At 47.4% G+C, this 22,185-nt stretch overlaps 1 protein-coding gene and 2 pseudogenes across 2 annotated transcripts in view; 1 reads left to right on the top strand and 2 right to left on the bottom strand.

Moving 5' to 3' along the window:
- LUC7L (LUC7 like) overlaps positions 1-22,185 on the bottom strand; it is a 119,119-nt gene that overhangs the window by 83,415 nt on the left and 13,519 nt on the right. The gene's annotated exons all lie outside the window — the stretch shown is intronic.
- Positions 12,274-12,391, bottom strand: LOC134946316 (5S ribosomal RNA; annotated as a pseudogene).
- LOC134946304 (5S ribosomal RNA) lies at positions 17,013-17,130 on the top strand (annotated as a pseudogene).

The following is a 22,185-nucleotide window of genomic DNA, read 5'->3' as shown; positions in this document are numbered from 1 at the left end:
AGCCACTCAGGTGTCTACTCCCTAGGGGGTGACAACTCTATAATAGGCAATTGCTCCGCCTCCATCTCATTTTCCTCCTCAAACATGTCGACACAATCGTACCGACACACCGCATACACACAGGGAATGCTCTGATAGAGGACAGGACCCCACTAGCCCTTTGGGGAGACAGAGGGAGAGTATGCCAGCACACACCAGAGCGCTATATATAGACAGGAATACCACTATAAAACGTGCTTTTCCCTTTATAGCTGCTGTTATTATTAGAACTGCGCCAAATTAGTGCCCCCCTCTCTTTTTTACCCTTTTCTGTAGTGCAGGACAGCAGGGGATTCTCGGCGGCCTTTTCTCCCGCTTTTTGGTGAGTTCTGGCAGGGGTTAAAATACATCCATATAGCCCTGGGGGTTATATGTGGTGTATTTTCGCCAACCAGGGTGTTTACATTGCTGCTCAGGGCGCCCCCCCCTAGCGCCCTGCACCCTCAGTGACCGAAGTGTGAAGTGTGCCTGAGTAACAATGGCGCACAGCTGCAGTGCTGTGCGCTACCTTGTTGTAGACTGATGTCTTCTGCCGCCGATTTTTCCGGACCTCTTCTTGCTTCTGGCTCTGTAAGGGGGCCGGCGGCGCGGCTCTGGGACCGGACTCCGAGGCTGGGCCTGTGTTCGGTCCCTCTGGAGCTAATGGTGTCCAGTAGCCTAAGAAGCCCAAGCTGGCTGCAAGCAGGCAGGTTCGCTTCTTCTCCCCTTAGTCCCTCGATGCAGTGAGCCTGTTGCCAGCAGGTCTCACTGAAAATAAAAAACCTAAAACTAAACTTTCACTAAGAAGCTCAGGAGAGCCCCTAGTGTGCACCCTTCTCGGCCGGGCACAAAAATCTAACTGAGGCTTGGAGGAGGGTCATAGGGGGAGGAGCCAGTGCACACCAGGTAGTCCTAAAGCTTTACTTTTGTGCCCAGTCTCCTGCGGAGCCGCTATTCCCCATGGTCCTTACGGAGTTCCCAGCATCCACTAGGACGTCAGAGAAATAAGATTTTACTCACCGGTAAATCTATTTCTCGTAGTCTGTAGTGGATGCTGGGAACTCCATAAGGACCATGGGGAATAGCGGCTCCGCAGGAGACTGGGCACAACTAAAGAAAGCTTTAGGACTACCTGGTGTGCACTGGCTCCTCCCTCTATGACCCTCCTCCAGACCTCAGTTAGAATACTGTGCCCGGAAGAGCCGACACAATAAGGAAAGGATTTGGAATCCCGGGTAAGACTCATTCCAGCCACACCAATCACACCGTATAACTCGTGATACTATACCCAGTTAACAGTATGAAATATAACTGAGCCTCTCAACAGATGGCTCAACAATAACCCTTTAGTTAACCAATAACTATATACAAGTATTGCAGACAATCCGCACTTGGGACGGGCGCCCAGCATCCACTACGGACTACGAGAAATAGATTTACCGGTGAATAAATTCTTATTTTCTCTAACGTCCTAAGTGGATGCTGGGAACTCCGTAAGGACCATGGGGATTATACCAAAGCTCCCAAACGGGCGGGAGAGTGCGGATGACTCTGCAGCACCGAATGAGCGAACTCTAGGTCCTCCTCAGCCAGGGTATCAAACTTGTAGAATTTAGCAAATGTGTTTGACCCCGACCAAGTAGCTGCTCGGCAAAGTTGTAAAGCAGAGACCCCTCGGGCAGCCGCCCAAGAAGAGCCCACCTTCCTCGTGGAATGGGCTTTTACAGATTTAGGATGCGGCAGTCCAGCCGCAGAATGTGCAAGTTGAATCGTGCTATGGATCCAGCGAGCAATAGTCTGCTTTGAAGCAGGCGCACCCAACTTGTTGGGTGCATGCAGGATAAATAGCGAGTCAGTCTTTCTGACTCCAACTGTCCTGGAAACATAGATTTTTAGGGCCCGGACTACGTCCAGCAACTTGGAATCCTCCAAGTCACGAGTAGCCGCAGGCACCACAATAGGCTGGTTCAAATGAAAAGCTGAAACCACCTTTGGGAGAAATTGGGGACGAGTCCTCAATTCCGCCCTATCCATATGGAAAATCAGATAAGGGCTTTTACATGATAAAGCCGACAATTCTGACACACGCCTGGCCGAAGCCAAGGCCAACAGCATGACCACTTTCCACGTGAGATATTTTAAATCCACGGTTTTAAGTGGTTCAAACCAATGTGACTTTAGGAAATTCAACACCACGTTGAGATCCCAAGGTGCCACTGGGGGCACAAAAGGGGGCTGAATATGCAGCACTCCCTTAACAAATGTCTGAACTTCAGGTAGTGAAGACCTTAATGGAACCCAATTTTAGGCCCATAGTCACCCCTGACTGTAGGAAGTGCAGAAAACGGCCCAGCTGAAATTCCTCTGTACGGGCCTTCCTGGCCTCACACCACGCAACATATTTTCGCCATATGCGGTGATAATGGTTTGCGGTCACTTCTTTCCTAGCTTTAATCAGCGTAGGGATGACTTCCTCCGGAATGCCCTTTTCCTTCAGGATCCGGCGTTCAACCGCCATGCCGTCAAACGCAGCCGCGGTAAGTCTTGGAACAGACAGGGCCCCTGCTGCAGCAGGTCCTGTCTGAGCGGCAGAGGCCATGGGTCCTCTGAGATCACCTCTTGAAATTCTGGGTACCAAGCTCTTCTTGGCCAATCCGGAACAATGAGTATAGTTCTTACTCCTCTTCGTCTTATTATCCTCAGTACCTTGGGTATGAGAGGAAGAGGAGGGAACACATAAACCGACTGGTACACCCACGGTGTCACTAGAGCGTCCACAGCTATTGCCTGAGGGTCTCTCGACCTGGCGCAATATCTTTCTAGCTTTTTGTTGAGGCGGGACGCCATCATGTCCACCTGTGGCCGTTCCCAGCGATTTACAATCAGCTGAAAGACTTCTGGATGAAGTCCCCACTCTCCCGGGTGGAGGTCGTGCCTGCTGAGGAACTCTGCTTCCCAGTTGTCCACTCCCGGAATGAACACTGCTGACAGTGCTAACACGTGATTTTCCGCCCATCGGAGAATCCTTGTGGCTTCTGCCATCGCCGTCCTGCTTCTCGTGCCGCCCTGTCGGTTTACATGGGCGACCGCCGTGATGTTGTCTGACTGGATCAGTACCGGCTGGTTGTGAAGCAGGGGTCTTGCCTGACTTAGGGCATTGTAGATGGCCCTTAGTTCCAGAATATTTATGTGTAGGGAAATCTGCTGGCTTGACCATAGCCCTTGGAAGTTTCTTCCCTGTGTGACTGCCCCCCAGCCTCGAAGGCTGGCATCCGTGGTCACCAGGACCCAGTCCTGTATGCCGAATCTGCGGCCCTCTAGAAGATGAGCACTCTGCAGCCACCACAGCAGAGACACCCTGGTCCATGGAGACAGGGTTATCAGCCGATGCATCTGAAGATGGGATCCGGACCACTTGTCCCACAGATCCCACTGAAAGATTCTTGCATGGAACCTGCCGAATGGAATTGCTTCGTAGGAAGCTACCATTTTTCCCAGGACTCGCGTGCAGTGATGCACCGAGACCTGTTTTGGTTTCAGGAGATCTCTGACTAAAGACGACAACTCCTTGGCTTACTCCTCCGGGAGAAACACCCTTTTCTGGTCTGTGTCCAGAACCATCCCCAGAAACAGTAGATGTGTCGTAGGAACCAGCTGTGACTTTGGAATATTCAGAATCCAACCGTGCTGTTGTAGCACCTCCCGAGATAGTGCTACCCCGACCAACAACTGCTCCCTGGACCTCGCCTTTATAAGGAGATCGTCCAAGTATGGGATAATTAAAACTCCCTTTTTTCGAAGGAGTATCATCATTTCGGCCATTACCTTGGTAAATACCCTCGGTGCCGTGGACAGACCAAACGGCAACGTCTGGAATTGGTAATGACAGTCCTGTACCACAAATCTGAGGTACTCCTGGTGAGGAAGGTAAATGGGGACATGTAGGTAAGCATCCTTGATGTCCAGTGATACCATGTAATCCCCTTCCTCCAGGCTTGAAATAACCGCCCTGAGCGATTCCATCTTGAACCTTTTTATATAGGTGTTCAAGGATTTCAAATTTAAAATGGGTCTCACCGAACCGTCCGGTTTCAGTACCACAAACATTGTGGAATAGTAACCCCTTCCTTGTTGAAGGAGGGGTACCTTGACTATCACCTGCTGCGAATACAGCTTGTGAATTGCCTCCAGCACTGCTTCCCTGTCCGGGGGAGCAGATGGCAAGGCAGATTTGAGGAAACGGCGAGGGGGAGACGTCTCGAATTCCAGCTTGTACCCCTGAGATACTACTTGTAGAATCCAGGGATCCACCCGTGAGCGAGCCCACTGGTCGCTGAAGTTCTTGAGATGGGCCCCCACCGTACCTGGCTCCGCCTGTGGAGCCCCAGCGTCATGCGGTGGACTTAGAGGAAGCGGAGGAGGGCTTTTGTTCCTGGGAACTGGCTGTATGCTGCAGCTTTTTTCCTCTACCTCTGCCTCTGGGCAGAAAGGACGCACCTTTAACCCGCTTGCCTTTCTGGGGCCGAAAGGACTGTACCTGATAATACGGTGCTTTATTTGGCTGTGAGGGAACATGGGGTAAAAATGCTGACTTCCCAGCTGTCGCTGTGGAAACGAGGTCCGAGAGACCATCCCCAAACAACTCCTCACCCGTGTAAGGCAAAACTTCCATGTGCCTTTTAGAATCTGCATCCCCTGTCCACTGCCGAGTCCATAAACCCCTCCTGGCAGAAATGGACATTGCACTTATTTTAGATGCCAGCCGGCAAATATCCCTCTGTGCATCTCTCATGTATAAGACTGCGTCTTTAATATGCTCTATGGTTAGCAATATAGTGTCCCTGTCTAAGGTATCAATATTTTCTGACAGGGAATCTGACCACGCAGCTGCAGCACTGCACATCCATGCTGAAGCAATAGCTGGTCTCCGTATAATACCTGAGTGTGTATAAACAGACTTCAGGATAGCCTCCTGCTTCCTATCAGCAGGCTCCTTTAGGGCGGCCGTGTCCGGAGACTGTAGTGCCACCTTCTTTGACAGGCGTGTGAGCGCTTTATCTACCCTAGGGGATGTCTCCCAAAGTGACCTATCCTCTGGCGGGAAAGGGTACGCCATTAGTAACTTTTTAGAAATTACTAGTTTCTTATCGGGGGAAGCCCACGCTTCTTCACACACTTCATTTAATTCATCAGAAGGGGGAAAAACTACTGGTAGTTTTGTCCCCAAACATAATACCCTTTTTTGTGGTACCTGGGGTAATATCAGAAATGTGCAACACATTTTTCATTGCCGTAATCATGTAACGTGTGGCTCTATTGGAATGTAAACTAGTCTCATCATCGTCGACACTGGAGTCAGTATCTGTGTCGACATCTGTGTCTGCCATCTGAAATAGCGGGCGTTTTAGAGCCCCTGATGGCCTTTGAGATGCCTGGGCAGGCACGGGCTGAGAAGCCGGCTGTCCCACATCTGATATGTCGTTAAACCTTTTATGTAAGGAGTTGACACTGTCGCGTAATTCCTTCCACATATCCATCCACTCAGGTGTCGACCCCGCAGGGGGTGACATCACATTTATCGGCACCTGCTCCGCCTCCACATAAGCCTCCTCATCAAACATGTCGACACAGCCGTACCGACACACCGCACACACACAGGGAATGCTCTGACTGAGGACAGGACCCCACAAAGCCCTTTGGGGAGACAGAGAGAGAGTATGCCAGCACACACCAGAGCGCTATATAAAACAGGGATACACACTACACAGTGATTTTACCCCTTATAGCTGCTTATATATCACAGATTGCGCCTAAATTTAGTGCACCCCCTCTCTTTTTTACCCTATGTAGTCTGGAACTGCAGGGGAGAGCCTGGGGAGCGATCCTTCCAGCGGAGCTGTGAGGGAAAATGGCGCCAGTGTGCTGAGGGAGATAGCCCCGCCCCTTTTCCGGCGGGCTTCTCCCGCTTTTTTTATAGTTATGGCAGGGGATTTTATACATATATAGTCTTAAAGGCTATATTATGTGTTAATTTGCCAAGTAAGGTACTTATATTGCAGCCCAGGGCGCCCCCCCCAGCGCCCTGCACCCATCAGTGACCGGAGTATGTGGTGTGCCTGGGGAGCAATGGCGCACAGCTGCAGTGCTGTGCGCTACCTTAATGAAGACCGAAGTCTTCTGCCGCCGATTTCCAGGAACGTCTTCTTGCTTCTGGCTCTGCTAGGGGGACGGCGGCGCGGCGCGGCTCCGGGACCGGACGACCGAGGCTGGGCCTGTGTTTGATCCCTCTGGAGCTTATGGTGTCCAGTAGCCTAGAAGCCCAAGCTAGCTGCAAGCAGGCAGGTTCGCTTCTCTCCCCTAAGTCCCTCGTAGCAGTGAGTCTGTTGCCAGCAGATCTCACTGAAAATAAAAAACCTAAATATTACTTTCTTTCTAAGAGCTCAGGAGAGCCCCTAGTGTGCATCCAGCTCGGCCGGGCCCAAAATTCTAACTGAGGTCTGGAGGAGGGTCATAGAGGGAGGAGCCAGTGCACACCAGGTAGTCCTAAAGCTTTCTTTAGTTGTGCCCAGTCTCCTGCGGAGCCGCTATTCCCCATGGTCCTTACGGAGTTCCCAGCATCCACTTAGGACGTTAGAGAAACATTGTTCCAATTCATGAGCTGCCTAGCTGAGGAAGGCACCTTTTTCTGTGATTGACAGTTTCAAAACCTGCCAACTCCGTCCCCTATGCACAGGCACCACCAGGTCACTAAGCGCCATTTTGAGTGGGTGACTTAAACAATTAAAATCAGCCTTTGGCTGTACCCAACTCACAAGGTGCTCCAGATGCTGTCTGCCTTCTAGTTAAATGCCCTGTGCCTTAGCCCCCAGATCCGCTGCTTACCGCGGATCCAATCCACTAACCTCCGCTGTAAACTCCCTCTGTCCTGCACTGAGTGAGCTATGCTGTCGAGCTGTGTACTGTGCAGGGGAGACCACGCAGCGGCCACTCGCGCACAGTGCCGCTGCGTTGGACACGGGCGCCTCACACAAAGGAGGCTCACTCACCAACAGGAGTCTCAGGATGCGGCTGTCTCGGGAGGAACAGTGCTTCTCAGGTAAAGCGCGGTTCTCCTTGTGCAGCTAGTGTGTAACCCAGACCCCACTACTCTCATAGTGGCAAAGGTTTCCTGAGGCTGAGGGAACCAAGTCCCATGAATAAAAAAGCTAAATAAATTAAATGAAAGTAAATATAGACTGAGCTGGAGATCGGTCAGCAGTGATGGATGATGGGGGAGGAGCCTGTTTCATTCCTTGGATTATTTAAAGTGCCAGCTCCCTGTAAACCACCATCACCCCCTCCCTTCCCACGGTCTTGAAGTTGTGCCGGTGTCCCCTGGTGGCTGACAGAAAAAACAACCAAAAATAAGAAACACACAAAGCTGCAAATGACACTGCTTGCACACCCATTATTAGTGGTGCTATGTAGCAGTGCTCACAGTTAACCAAACACATTTTAAAATTATGTTTAAAGGCAATACACCAGCCAGCAATGAAAGAGATAACTTTCTTGGTAGTATAAAGGGGCTGTGTTACCAGCGGCCGGGATCCCGGCAGTCAGCATCCCGATGCCGGGTTCCCGGACGCGAAAAGCCGGCGGGGCGGGCACAGAGATGAAGGGCAATGAAGGCCCTTGCTGGCTCGGCGGCGAGCTGCAGTCGCCACAGGTTCTATTCCCACTCTATGGGTGTCATGGAATAGTCCCTATTAGTTGGCATGCCGACTGTCTGGATTTTCAGGGTTCAAGACGCAGGCAGAAGTATTGTGACCGCCGGACACATAACTACATCCCGTATAAAGATCAGCTGTTACTGTAGAAGCTTTGACAATATCTATGGGATTTCATAGGTCAATGGTACCGAGCAAGGAAAGGGGAGGGGGGAGTACAACAGAATTCGAGGTCTATCAAATATACCATGAAACGCTGTAAATACTACCATCAATATATATTGAAAAAGTGTGGCACTACAGGAAAACTGCTAAGATCAGGATATCTGAGTATGTTACAGTATGTCGACAGCAGTATTTTTTCCTAACCTCAACACTAATGCTGGGTACACATTAGATGATCCCGGATCGCAGCCGACGGGACAACAGATGTCAAGGTACATTGATTGCCAATGCACACTGAACAACAATGGCACACAATATAGGATTTTAATTACCCATCGGTAAATCCTTTTCTCGTAGTGCTTCGGGGATACTGGGAATCCATTTAGTACCATGGGTATAGAAGGGTCCACTTGGAGCCATGGGCACTATAGAAGTTTGATAACGTGTGCTGGTTCCTCACTCTATGCCCCTCTTACCAGACTCAGTCTAGGAAACTGTGCCCGAGGAGACGGACATACTTTGAGAGAAGGAAATAGATAAGGAAAGTGGTGAGATTTCGAACCAGCACAACCAGAATAAGAGGAAAGCCATGCTAACCAAACTTGAATACAGGGACAGCAATAGCTGAACTAAACAGTTAAACATGCAATTGTGCAGAAAGAACGAAGCACCGGTCAGGCGCCCAGTAACCTCTACGGACTACGAGAAAATTATTTACTGGTAGGTAATTAAAATGCTATTTTCTCTTACGTCCTAGGACATGCATGTCCAAACTGCGGCCCTCCAGCTGTTGAGAAACTACACATCCCAGCATGCCCTGACACAGCTTTAGCATTCTCTGACAGCAAAACTGTCATCCAAAGACTTCGAAGTAGCAGAGGCATTCGTAACAGCCGGAAACACAATAGGATGGTTGATGTGAAATGCGGACATCACCTTAGGAAGAAATTAGTGACGAGTCCTGAGTTCAGCTCTGTCCTCATGGAAAATGAAGTAGGGGCTCATATGACAACGCCCCCAGCTCCGACACACATCTTGCTGAAGCCAAGGACAACAGTGTGATGGTCATCCACGTAAGGTACTTAACGTCTACCTCCTGCAACGGTTCAAACCAGTCCGATTGAAGGAACTGCAGTACCAAATTGAGATCCCAAAGTGCCGTAGGAGGCACAATGGGTGGTTGAATGTGCAGAACACCTTTCAAGAACGTCTGGACCTCAGGGAGAAAAGCCAATTGTTTCTGCGAGAAAATAGACAAGGCTGAAATCTGAAGTTTAATGCAGCCTAGGTGTAGGCCCACATCCACTCCCAATTGCAGAAAAAGCAGGAAACGTCTAAGATGAAATTCCACCACAGAATATTGTCTGCTCTCACACCAAGAGACATATTTCTTCCAAATACGATGGTAGTGTTTAGACGTTACCCCTTTCTGGCTTGGATCATAGTTAGGATGACCTTACCAGGAATCCCTCTCATGGCTAGAAACAACCGTTCAACTTCCATGCTGTTAAACGTAGCCGTGGGAAGTCTTGATAGACGAACGGGCCCTGCTGCAGAAGATCCTCTCGAAGAGGCAGAGGCCACGGATCTTTGAGCAGCATTTTGAGAAGATCCGCATACCAGGCCCTTCGTGGACAGTACGGAGCAATGAGGATTGCTTGAACCTTTTCCCCTAGCAAGGCTTTCTTATTGTCTGCGAAGTAAGCCTCCTCAACCTGCTCAGGTGTTGTGTCAGTAATATTTAACACATCTCTAATGGCCTCAATTATTAGCTGTACCCCTTTTGCAAGGGAAGCTGCCACCCTCAGCACATCCCCATCACCGTCTGCCGTGTCAGAGTCGGTATCAGTGTCATCTTGCATAATCTTGGCAAGTGCATGATTCTGTGGGTATATGCAAGGGAGTTTTGAAGGGATAGGAACAGAACCTGACCAAACGACCATAAACTTCTTTAAAACCTGAGTTTCAGTCTCAGTACGAGCTACCCTAGTAGAGATTTGAGAGATCATACCCTTAATAAAGGATAACCACTCAGGCTCATTAATAGGGATCTGTGAAAAGACATTACATTCCTGTGTACATGGAATGGATTCCTCCTGAGTGGAAATGTCCTCTGCAGCATAAGACACAGAGTCCCTAGACATGGCTATGTGAGACACCACCACCCATACACAGGGAAATGTCAGACAGTTCCTCCCCCCAAGACTGCCACAGAGAAACACAGAGATTGGAGCCAACCCACACACAGCGCTTTCCAAGGTAGATCTAATAGAACTACCTGGCGCTTACTGTGTACCTTAATAGACTACACAGTATTTACACAGCCTCCTCCCTTTCTACAACCCCCTGGTACCGCACGGGATAGCTGGAGTTGCTTGGAGGGACAGCTCTCCCTGTCAGCATCTCTGTACAGGATCTGTAGGCAGGAAAATGGCGCTAAACGCTGCTGGGTCCGCACTGAGAAGCTCCGCCCCCTGAAAATAGCGCTCCTTCCACTTCTTTATATGGGCCTGAGGAATTGTGCTGACAGTGTTACCTAGGTCCTTGACAGCCTTAGTGCCAGTGTAGGGTATAGGCGCTGCATCAGAGCGCTCCTCACAGCGCCACACTATGTACCACTGAGCCTCCGGAGCGCAGTTAATACTGCGCTCCCACCCTCTTGCCACCATCTTCACACCGGCTCCCCGCTTGCTATGGGGGTCGGTGACCTACTCACCACTGGAATCTTCTGGCTCTGTTAGGGGGTGGCGGCAGTGCTCAGGAATGAGCGGTCGCCTGTAGCGGCTAATGATCATCATCCTCAGGAGCTCGGTGTACTGTCAGCGTAGATAGTGGCTCGAACCCCGCAGGGTGGACACTACCCCCCCCCCCCCCTAAGTCCCACGCAGCAGGGAGGCTGTTGCCAGCAGCCTCCCTGTACCTAAACTCTAAGAAAAATAAGAAAACCAGAGAAACTCCTGTGGAGCTCCCCTAGCTGTGACCGGCTCCTCCGGGCACATTTTCTAAATAGAGTCTGGTAGGAGGGGCATAGAGGGAGGAGCCAGCCCACACTCTCAAACTCTTAAAGTGCCAGTGGCTCCTAGAAGACCCATCTATACCCCAAGATACTAATGTGGACCCCAGCATCCTCTAGGACGCAAGAGAAAAATAAAAATAAACCCGAATGTGCATGTGTGTACATGTGATAGGGAATCTAGATTATAAACTCCACTGGGGCAGGGGATGATGTGAATGGCCAAATATTCTCTGTAACGCGCTGCCCAATATGTGTGCGCTACATAAATAACTGGTAATAAATATACTGATTGTAAATATTTCTAACATATATGTATATAAACGTTTCAGTAGCTCTTTTATGCAAGTTAACTTGTATTTTAGGCTTAATGAACTACACAAGTCAACCTGGCAGCTCTTGAGCAGTTTATAATGCTCTAAATAGGAGTTGTTTGTAGTACAGGTATGATCTTTGCAGAAATCATTCACTACACTTTAGCCAATATTACAGTTCAGGTTTTTATGGATACCCATGCTTGAGTGCAGGTGACTTAATTAGTATCAAGAGAAAGAAAGACCTGGCACCGGTATAAATTGTGATGGAATGAAGAAGAGGCCAAAATGGACAGATATTGAGAAGGAAAACGGCTTCTCAATTATGGTCCTTATTGGCGGTGCGCCCAGAGCTAGAAAGTATCTGTACATACACACGGAGAGAAAGAGAGCTCTGGTGTGGGCGCACTCTTGAAAGAAAAATCAAAAAAAATATAATAATTTTTTTGAAAATGAATGGAAAAATTATAAAAACAATATTTATTGGCAAATTGATTAAAAGTTATTAGTTATCCCACTATGATCAAAAACGTGTCTAAGTGTTGGTTAATAAAAAATTGAATTATTATATTAAAAATTGTTCTTTATTGGAAATAACCAACAGAGGTATAAGACAACAGGAGAAGAAAAGAAAAGAAATGTTCTGGTCTCGTTAATCACACAAGATAGATTAGAAAGGTTGCAGACACTGAATAGTCTAGCAACCGTTTCTCCTGACCAGCACAGAAATTCTGTGTTACTGACAACAGAGAGATCCAATAATATATCTTTGAAAGACCAACACGATGGTCAATGTCGGACAAATTACTGATCACCAGATATACCATCAATCACAAATTGAAATTTAGAGACATATCTGAAACATTTTTGGAGAATATTGCAGACATAGCCATACTAGGTGGAGAAGAAGAGGAAAAAGAAAAGAAGAGAAAAAAAGAGAAAGAAAAACGGGTACAAATGGAGGGAAAAAGAAAGGACAAGAGAGGGGGTATAGAGGTGAGAAAGTGGTGATCCTGCTGTTGGTGTCCACCCTTCTATTGAAGGGGAATAGTGTCCTTCTCTACAACACCAGGTATTCCCAAAAAGTCTCCTTTGAGGTACTGACCCGGCCCAACGCTGCTTAGCTTCCAAGATCGGACGAGATCGGGCATTAACAGCGTGGTATGATAGTAGAGAGGCTATCTACCAATGAGAGTGCACCTATGTAAGAGGAGTGAAAAAGAATGGGGGAAAAAGGGGGGAAGTGCAGAAATGGTGTGGATCTGCTTTCCTCGTTAGGCGGGGGGACTCATCTGCCTGATGGCAAATGATACCCCTGGATCGAGGATGAGAGTCCACAGAAAAAGGCTGGGTCGGTGAGGAAGATCAGGGAGGAGTGGAAGAAATGGAAGAGTAAAGTCAGTGAAATGATAGAATTGAAGGTCGCGGATGGATTGTCCAAGGGAGGAGGATGGCGTGCCTGTTATCTCTAAATGGGAAGAATTAGCATGCCATGCACAAAGCAAAAAAGATTAATGGACGGTTCCTGGGAAACTGGAACCAACTACGTCCTGTGCCTAAGCACTTAATAGTGCAGTGGTGTAAATTCACTGTTTTTGCACACGGTTGGCATGTTATATCTGAAGCATATACAGATAAATTTCTAAATTATATAAACAGATGTCAGATATGCTATAAACTATGCGGTAGGTGGAAAACCACCAAGTTAAGATTACTAAGTCTCTATAACATGATTGTGATTAACATCTAAGAGGTAAAAGATAAACAAGTTTGATACTCATGATATGTGTGAATCCAATTCCGGGAACCTCTGGTGATCAGTGAATATCCCTGAAAGAATCTCCTGCTGGGATCCCGTGAAAACGCGTTTCACCCGCTGGGCTTGTTCACTTCCAGGATCTCATGTATCTTGTCTCGATGGGAGGTTTAAAAACCCTGTCAATTAGGGTAGCAGCCAATCACATTTTGCTCACTATTATTGAACAGCTGTTCGAGCGCGTTCCCTGTGTGTGCCGGGTGACGTCAGCAACACGTGATATGCCAACGTGGCTGACGTGAGCGGCACATGACCGGAGTGCGGTCACATGGGCAGGGAGAATGTGCACGTAGGGAAATACCGGACGTGATGACGTCTGCGACGCGTGCAGAGGGTATAGTAAACAAGGAAGGGATGATGCGCCGATGAGTATGCGCAGGGGAAAAGGGGAGGAAAACCTGGCTGACGTATTCATGCTGATGAGCTCGATGGCGCCATATTATGAAAGGGTATGCCAGTATTCAAAAGAGGGAACTATGTGTTACCATGGTAACCCGGGCACACGAGGTAACTGCTCGTGTTATGTATATTACAATCTGATCGATAGATCTGTGGATAGGTGATGCTGCCAAAGTATGATAGAGAGCAAAAATGATAACATGAAAGAGTATTGAATGATAAAATTATGTATAATGAAAAATAAAAGATGAAATAAAATGAACATGGTGAAACTTGGATTATTATTAACAAATTGAAAAATGAATAAATAATAATAAAAATCAATAAAATAAAATAAAATGAAATTGATGAAAATTGTTGTTAGAAATAGTTATCAGGAAAAAGCTATTTAGAGGATTTAAGGAGATTGTGGTGAATAGGTCACGGGGACGTGCTAGGTTGCAATGTGAAGTGATAAAGAGAGTAAAAAAGGATGAAGAAATAAATGGGGTGAACTGTGTGTGAATGCTGCTGCTGAAGTGGGGATTGATGGTGTGGGGGATAGGAGGTAAAGCCCACCATTTTCAGGGGGGATATAGGTATGATGCTCATTGGTAAAGATGATTAAGTGGGTGTGTGTAACATTGAGTTAAATGATGTTGTGAGTGATAGTGAGGGAGGGAAAAGTGACAGGGATGGGGTGGAGGGGGGAATTGGTGATAGGAAATGAAGAATGTGAAGAGGATGGTGTGATAGTGAGAGATAAGTAGGGTGACAGGAAGGGAATGAATGAGTAGATAATTACTATTAAGGATGGTGGTGGGTGTTTCAAGATGCCATAACCAAACACATTCCCATACTCCGTTTGGATCCAGATCTATCATCCGCTGTGGGCCCATCCATACAAATGAGTTGGCGTAGATCTAAAAACATCAAAGACCGATTAGTTCGAAGTCACCTATTACCTTCAATACCTAGGAAGCCGACCATAATAGGTTCCTTTCCGTGTGGCCAATGTAAGGCCTGTACACACATATTTCGAACCAATGGGGTCACAGACAAGTACGGACAACCAACCACAATACCACATTTCTTCAATTGTAATACCCAGGCGGTAATTTACTGTATCACTTGCAGCTGTAATATTAAATATGTCGGCATGACCTCACGAAAACTGAAAGAGAGGATCCTAGAGCATCTGGGCAATATACGTAATGCTTCTAAAGATCTGGCACGCATGAGACAACTCACTACGGTTGCCAGACACTTCCACGTTCAACATAAAGGTCAGATAAAAGACTTCAAAGTCTTTGGCCTGGACCGTATTCATTTGGGAATACGAGGAGGTGACATGACCAAAGAATTGTATAAAAAAGAGAGTGAATGGATTTTTCGCCTTGGTACCCTAAGACCTGCTGGCCTCAATGAAAATATTAATTTTGGTGCATTTCTATAAAACACCCACCACCATCCTTAATAGTAATTATCTACTCATTCATTCCCTTCCTGTCACCCTACTTATCTCTCACTATCACACCATCCTCTTCACATTCTTCATTTCCTATCACCAATTCCCCCCTCCACCCCATCCCTGTCACTTTTCCCTCCCTCACTATCACTCACAACATCATTTAACTCAATGTTACACACACCCACTTAATCATCTTTACCAATGAGCATCATACCTATATCCCCCCTGAAAATGGTGGGCTTTACCTCCTATCCCCCACACCATCAATCCCCACTTCAGCAGCAGCATTCACACACAGTTCACCCCATTTATTTCTTCATCCTTTTTTACTCTCTTTATCACTTCACATTGCAACCTAGCACGTCCCCGTGACCTATTCACCACAATCTCCTTAAATCCTCTAAATAACTTTTTCCTGATAACTATTTCTAACAACAATTTTCATCAATTTCATTTTATTTTATTTTATTGATTTTTATTATTATTTATTCATTTTTCAATTTGTTAATAATAATCCAAGTTTCACCATGTTCATTTTATTTCATCTTTTATTTTTCATTATACATAATTTTATCATTCAATACTCTTTCATGTTATCATTTTTGCTCTCTATCATACTTTGGCAGCATCACCTATCCACAGATCTATCGATCAGATTGTAATATACATAACACGAGCAGTTACCTCGTGTGCCCGGGTTACCATGGTAACACATAGTTCCCTCTTTTGAATACTGGCATACCCTTTCATAATATGGCGCCATCGAGCTCATCAGCATGAATACGTCAGCCAGGTTTTCCTCCCCTTTTCCCCTGCGCATACTCATCGGCGCATCATCCCTTCCTTGTTTACTATACCCTCTGCACGCGTCGCAGACGTCATCACGTCCGGTATTTCCCTACGTGCACATTCTCCCTGCCCATGTGACCGCACTCCGGTCATGTGCCGCTCACGTCAGCCACGTTGGCATATCACGTGTTGCTGACGTCACCCGGCACACACAGGGAACGCGCTCGAACAGCTGTTCAATAATAGTGAGCAAAATGTGATTGGCTGCTACCCTAATTGACAGGGTTTTTAAACCTCACATCGAGACAAGATACATGAGATCCTGGAAGTGAACAAGCCCAGCGGGTGAAACGCGTTTTCACGGGATCCCAGCAGGAGATTCTTTCAGGGATATTCACTGATCACCAGAGGTTCCCGGAATTGGATTCACACATATCATGAGTATCAAACTTGTTTATCTTTTACCTCTTAGATGTTAATCACAATCATGTTATAGAGACGTAGTAATCTTAACTTGGTGGTTTTCCACCTACCGCAAAGTTTGTAGCATATCTGACATCTGTTTATATAACTTAGAAATTTATCTGTATATGCTTCAGACAACATGCCAACCGTGTGCAAAAACAGTGAATTTACACCACTGCACTATTAAGTGCTTCACGGGATCCCAGCAGGAGATTCTTTCAGGGATATTCACTGATTACCAGAGGTTCCCGGAATTGGATTCACACATATCATGAGTATCAAACTTGTTTATCTTTTACCTCTTAGATGTTAATCACAATCATGTTATAGAGACTTAGTAATCTTAACTTGGTGGTTTTCCACCTACCGCATAGTTTATAGCATATCTGACATCTGTTTATATAATTTAGAAATTTATCTGTATATGCTTCAGATATAACATGCCAACCGTGTGCAAAAACAGTGAATTTACACCACTGCACTATTAAGTGCTTAGGCACAGGACGTAGTTGGTTCCAGTTTCCCAGGAACCGTCCATTAATCTTTTTTGCTTTGTGCATGGCATGCTAATTCTTCCCATTTAGAGATAACAGGCACGCCATCCTCCTCCCTTGGACAATCCATCCGCGACCTTCAATTCTATCATTTCACTGACTTTACTCTTCCATTTCTTCCACTCCTCCCTGATCTTCCTCACCGACCCAGCCTTTTTCTGTGGACTCTCATCCTCGATCCAGGGGTATCATTTGCCATCAGGCAGATGAGTCCCCCCGCCTAACGAGGAAAGCAGATCCACACCATTTCTGCACTTCCCCCCTTTTTCCCCCATTCTTTTTCACTCCTCTTACATAGGTGCACTCTCATTGGTAGATAGCCTCTCTACTATCATACCACGCTGTTAATGCCCGATCTCGTCCGATCTTGGAAGCTAAGCAGCGTTGGGCCGGGTCAGTACCTCAAAGGAGACTTTTTGGGAATACCTGGTGTTGTAGAGAAGGACACTATTCCCCTTCAATAGAAGGGTGGACACCAACAGCAGGATCACCACTTTCTCACCTCTATACCCCCTCTCTTGTCCTCTCTTTTTCCCTCCATTTGTACCCGTTTTTCTTTCTCTTTTTTTCTCTTCTTTTCTTTTTCCTCTTCTTTTCCACCTAGTATGGCTATGTCTGCAATATTCTCCAAAAATGTTTCAGATATGTCTCTAAATTTCAATTTGTGATTGATGGTATATCTGGTGATCAGTAATTTGTCCGACATTGACCATCGTGTTGGTCTTTCAAAGATATATTATTGGATCTCTCTGTTGTCAGTAACACAGAATTTCTGTGCTGGTCAGGAGAAACGGTTGCTAGACTATTCAGTGTCTGCAACCTTTCTAATCTATCTTGTGTGATTAACGAGACCAGAACATTTCTTTTCTTTTCTTCTCCTGTTGTCTTATACCTCTGTTGGTTATTTCCAATAAAGAACAATTTAATATAATAATTCAATTTTTTATTAACCAACACTTAGACACGTTTTTGATCATAGTGGGATAACTAATAACTTTTAATCAATTTGCCAATAAATATTGTTTTTATAATTTTTCCATTCATTTTCAAAAAAATTATTATATTTTTTTTGATTTTTCTTTCAAGAGTGCGCCCACACCAGAGCTCTCTTTCTCTCCGTGTGTATGTACGGACTTAATTAGTATGTCAGTCAATTTGATTTAGCTATCTGGAGTAAAGTATGGATAATCTTAAAACCTGGACTGTAATGGCGGAATTTGGTGAAGTCTGCCTTACGTATCAGATTATGCATAAAAGCTATTCAACAGGAACACATTTTACATAAAAGATATAATTACTATTTTATTTTAAATACATATTACTGAATTTACACCCATGAACAGTGCAGAAGAAAATTCACAAACATCTTATGACCAGCAAACTGATTAGTTTATAGCAACGTGTGTGCGTGTGTGTGTGCGTGTGTGTGTGCGTGTGTGTGCGTGTGTGTGTGCGTGTGTGTGTGCGTGTGTGTGTGCGTGTGTGTGTGCGTGTGTGTGTGCGTGTGCGCGTGTGTGTGTGTGCGCGCGTGTGTGTGTGCGTGTGTGTGTGCGTGTGTGTGTATGTATGTATATGGGGTCAAATCTATTCGGCAACTTAAGAATAGCGCCGGGAATTAGCTCCCGACGCTATTCAATTCAGCTGCTAGTGACCCGCAATTGTCGGGAATTCTTCTCTCATCCCCGGGGGATGAGAGAAGAAACCCGACATAAGTGCTGCCTCGCGGCCGGCGCGAGGCTGATTCTGTCGGGAATCAGCCTCGCGCCGGGGAGTTAAGTCGGAGAATGCCCGTTCTCCCGACAATTCAACCTGTTTAGTCGGCGAGAACGGGACATCGCCGACTTTACTCACCGGTAATTCTATTTCTCGTAGTCCGTAGTGGATGCTGGGAACTCCGTAAGGACCATGGGGAATAGCGGGCTCCGAGGGAGGCTGGGCACTCTAGAAAGATTTAGGACTACCTGGTGTGCACTGGCTCCTCCCACTATGACCCTCCTCCAAGCCTCAGTTAGGACACCGTGCCCGGACGAGCAGACATAATAAGGAAGGATTTAGAATCCCGGGTAAGACTCTTACCAGCCACACCAATCACACCGTACAACTCGTGATACTATATCCAGTTTGACAGTATGAAAAACAACTGAGCCTCTCAACAGATGGCTCAACAATAACCCTTTAGTTAACAATAACTATTTACAAGTATTGCAGACAATCCGCACTTGGGATGGGCGCCCAGCATCCACTACGGACTACGAGAAATAGAATTACCGGTGAGTAAATTCTTATTTTCTCTAACGTCCTAGTGGATGCTGGGGACTCCGTAAGGACCATGGGGATTATACCAAAGCTCCCAAACGGGCGGGAGAGTGCGGATGACTCTGCAGCACCGAATGAGCAAACTCAATGTCCTCCTCAGCCAGGGTATTAAATTTGTAAAATTTAGCAAAAGTGTTAGACCCTGACCAAGTAGCCGCTCGGCAAAGTTGTAGTGCTGAGACCCCTCGGGCAGCCGCCCAAGATGAGCCCACCTTCCTTGTGGAGTGGGCTTTTACTGATTTTGGCTGCGGTAGTCCTACCGCAGAATGCGCAAGCTGAATAGTGTTACAAATCCAGCGAGCAATGGTCTGCTTAGAAGCAGGAGCACCCAGCTTGTTGGGTGCATACAGGATAAACAGCGAGTCAGTTTTCCTGACTCCAGCCGTCCTGGAAACATAAATTTTCAGGGCCCTGACTACGTCCAGCAACTTGGAATCCTCCAAGTCCCTAGTAGCCGCAGGCACCACAATAGGTTGGTTCAAGTGAAACGCTGATACCAACTTCGGGAAAAACTGAGGACGAGTCCTCAACTCTGCCCTATCCATATGGAAAATCAGATAAGGGCTTTTACACGACAAAGCCGCCAATTCTGATACACGCCTGGCCGAAGCCAGGGCCAACAACATGACCACTTTCCACGTAAGATATTTCAAATCCACGGTTTTAAGTGGCTCGGACCAATGTGACCTCAGGAATCCCAAAACCACATTGAGATCCCAAGGTGCCACAGGAGGCACGTAAGGAGGCTGAATATGCAGAACTCCCTTGACAAAAGTCTGAACTTCAGGCAACGAAGCCAGTTCCTTTTGAAAGAAAATCGACAGAGCCGAAATCTGGGCCTTAATGGACCCCAATTTGAGGCCCATCGTCACCCCTGCTTGCAGGAAATGCAGGAAACGACCCAGTTGAAATTCCTCCGTTGGGGCCTTCCTGGCCTCACACCAAGCCACATATTTCCGCCAAATGCGGTGATAGTGGGTTGCAGTCACATCCTTCCTGGCCTTGATCAGGGTAGGAATGACTTCCTCCGGAATACCTTTTTCCTTCAGGATCCGGCGTTCAACCGCCATGCCGTCACACGCAGCCGCAGTAAGTCTTGGAACAGGCAGGGCCCCTGCTGCAGCAGGTCCCGCCTTAGCGGTAGAGGCCACGGGTCCTCTGAGAGCATCTCTTGAAGTTCCGGGTACCAAGTTCTTCTTGGCCAATCCGGAACCACGAGTATAGTTCTCACTCCTCCCCTTCGTATTATTCTCAGCACCTTGGGAATAAGAGGCAGAGGGGGAAACACGTAAACAGACTGGTACACCCACGGTGTCACTAGAGCGTCCACAGCTATCGCCTGAGGGTCCCTTGACCTGGCGCAATATCTTTTTAGCTTTTTGTTGAGGCGGGACGCCATCATATCCACCTGTGGTCTTTCCCAACGGTTTACAATCAATCGGAAGACTTTTGGATGAAGCCCCCACTCTCCCGGGTGAAGGTCGTGTCTGCTGAGGAAGTCTGCTTCCCAGTTGTCCACACCCGGAATGAACACTGCTGACAGTGCTAGCACGTGATTTTCCGCCCATCGGAGAATCCTTGTGGCTTCTGCCATTGCCCTCCTGCTTCTTGTGCCGCCCTGACTGTTTACATGGGCGACCGCCGTGATGTTGTCTGATTGGATCAGAACCGGTTTGTTTTGAAGCAGGGGACTTGCTTGGCATAGGGCATTGTAAATGGCTCTTAGCTCCAGGATATTTATGTGTAGTGATATCTCCTGATTTGACCACAGCCCTTGGAAATTTCTTCCCTGTGTGACTGCTCCCCAGCCCCGAAGGCTGGCATCCGTGGTCACCAGGACCCAGTCCTGTATTCCGAATCTGCGGCCCTCTAGTAGATGAGCCCTCTGCAGCCACCACAGTAATGACACCCTGGTCCTTGCCGACAGGGTTATCCGCTGCTGCATCTGGAGATGCGACCCGGAACATTGGTCCAACAGGTCCCACTGGAAAATCCTTGCGTGGAACCTTCCGAATGGAATTGCTTCGTACGAAGCTACCATTTTTCCCAGGACTCGCGTGCATTGATGTACCAACACCTGTCCTGGTTTTAGGAGGTTTCTGACTAGAGATGACAACTCCTCGGCTTTTTCCACTGGAAGAAACACTTTTCTCTGGTCTGTGTCCAGAATCATTCCCAGGAACAGAAGACGTGTCGTCGGGACCAGCTGTGACTTTGGAATATTGAGAATCCAGCCGTGCTGTTGTAGCACTTCCCGAGATAGTGCTACCCCCACTAACAACTGTTCCTTGGACCTCGCCTTTATCAGGAGATCGTCCAAGTACGGGATAATTAAAACCCCATTCTTCCGAAGGAATATCATCATTTCGGCCATTACCTTGGTAAAGACCCTCGGTGCCGTGGATAACCCAAACGGCAGCGTCTGGAACTGATAGTGACAGTCCTGTACCACAAACCTGAGGTACTCCTGGTGAGGAGGGTAAATGGGGACATGCAGGTAGGCATCCTTGATGTCCAGGGAGACCATGTAATCCCCCTCGTCCAGGCTCGCAATAACCGCCCTGAGCGATTCCATCTTGAACTTGAATCTTTTGATATACGTGTTCAAGGATTTTAAATTTAAGATGGGTCTCACCGAACCGTCCGGTTTCGGTACCACAAACATTGTGGAATAGTAACCCTTTCCTTGTTGAAGGAGGGGTACCTTGACAATCACTTGCTGTGAATACAGTTTTTGGATAGCCACCAACACTGCCTCCCTGGCAGAGGGAGTTGCTGGTAAGGCAGATTTTAGGAAACGGCGGGGGGGAGACGCCTCGAATTCCAGCCTGTACCCCTGAGATACTACTTGAAGGATCCAGGGATCCACCTGTGAGAGAGCCCACTGTGCGCTGAAATTTCTGAGACGGGCCCCCACCGTACCCGGGTCCGCCTGTGAAGCCCCAGCGTCATGCTGTGGACTTACCGGACGCGGGGGAGGACTTCTGCTCTTGGGAACTGGTTGTATGCTGCAGTTTTTTCCCTCTACCTTTGCCTCTCGGCAGAAAGGATGCGCCTCTAGCCCTCTTGTTTTTATGGGGCCGAAAGGACTGTATTTGATAATACGGTGCTTTCTTTTGCTGTGGGGTAGCCTGTGGCAAAAATGTCGATTTCCCAGCCGTAGCTGTGGAAACGAGATCT

The sequence above is a fragment of the Pseudophryne corroboree genome, chromosome 7 (assembly GCF_028390025.1).
Source record: "Pseudophryne corroboree isolate aPseCor3 chromosome 7, aPseCor3.hap2, whole genome shotgun sequence".
Taxonomy (NCBI): Eukaryota; Metazoa; Chordata; class Amphibia; order Anura; family Myobatrachidae; genus Pseudophryne; species Pseudophryne corroboree.
This window is presented reverse-complemented; position numbering and strand designations above follow the sequence as displayed.